Source organism: Physeter macrocephalus, chromosome 1 (genome assembly GCF_002837175.3).
Source record: "Physeter macrocephalus isolate SW-GA chromosome 1, ASM283717v5, whole genome shotgun sequence".
In the NCBI taxonomy this organism is placed as follows: domain Eukaryota; kingdom Metazoa; phylum Chordata; class Mammalia; order Artiodactyla; family Physeteridae; genus Physeter; species Physeter macrocephalus.
The window spans coordinates 85,667,624-85,668,630 of NC_041214.2; positions in this window are offsets into that span (position 1 = coordinate 85,667,624).

Here is a 1,007-nt window from a genome sequence, read left to right on the forward strand (position 1 = left end):
GTCCGGTGCCTGTGCTCCGCAACGGGAGAGGCCACAACAGTGAGAGGCCCGCGTACCGCGAAAACAAACAAACAAAAAAAGATGAAGAGGAGAAAACAGAGGCAGAAATTGGAGTGATGTAGCCACAACCAAAGAACATCGGGGGTCACCAGAAGCTAAAAGAGGCAAGGGAGGACTCTCACCTAGAGCTTTTGGAGGGAGCCTGAAGCCTGCTAACATCTTGAGTTCAGACTTCTGGCCTCCAGAACTGTGAGAAAATAAATCACAGCTGTTTTAAGCCACCCAGTTTGTGGTAATTTTTTACAGCAACCATGGAAAACTAATACTCCACCTTAGCAAAATATCTTTTCCTCATGAGGTCCTCCTTTTGATATAATTCTCAAGGGCAAGGACTACAAACCAGTATACATATGGATTAGGAAGAAAGCCTCTCCTCTCAGCCCAGTCCCCAGGGCAGGGACGCAATTATGTTTAAAGAGGGGAGACCGCCAGCTCACAAAGCCCGACGGGTCTACTTCCTCCCTGAAGGAGACACCAGCAGCGAGAGAAGTTGAATCCTTGATTATGGGCTATGCAGAAACTGATGCTCAAAATAAATAGCTCCTGGAATCAAAGCTCAGAGGATGGTACATAGAATTTTAGAGTCTCGAGGATGGAGAGTGATCATGGAGTCCAGCATCTTCAGACAGAGGGTTGTTTTTTTTTTTTTCCGCTTGTTTGTTTGTTTTTATTGAGCTCTAGTTAATTTGCAGTGTTGTGTTAGTTTCAAGTGTACTGCAAAGTGATTCAGTTATACATATATATAGTTATACATATATATATTCTTTTTCAGATTCTTTTCCATTAGAGGTTATTACAAGATACTGAGTATAGTTCCCTGTGCTATACAGTAGGTCCTTGTTGTTTACCTATTTTATATATAGTAGAGTATATATGTTAATCCCAAACTCATAATTTAGCTCCCCCCTCCACCTGCCCCCCGCCCCGCCGCTGCCTGTGGCAACGAT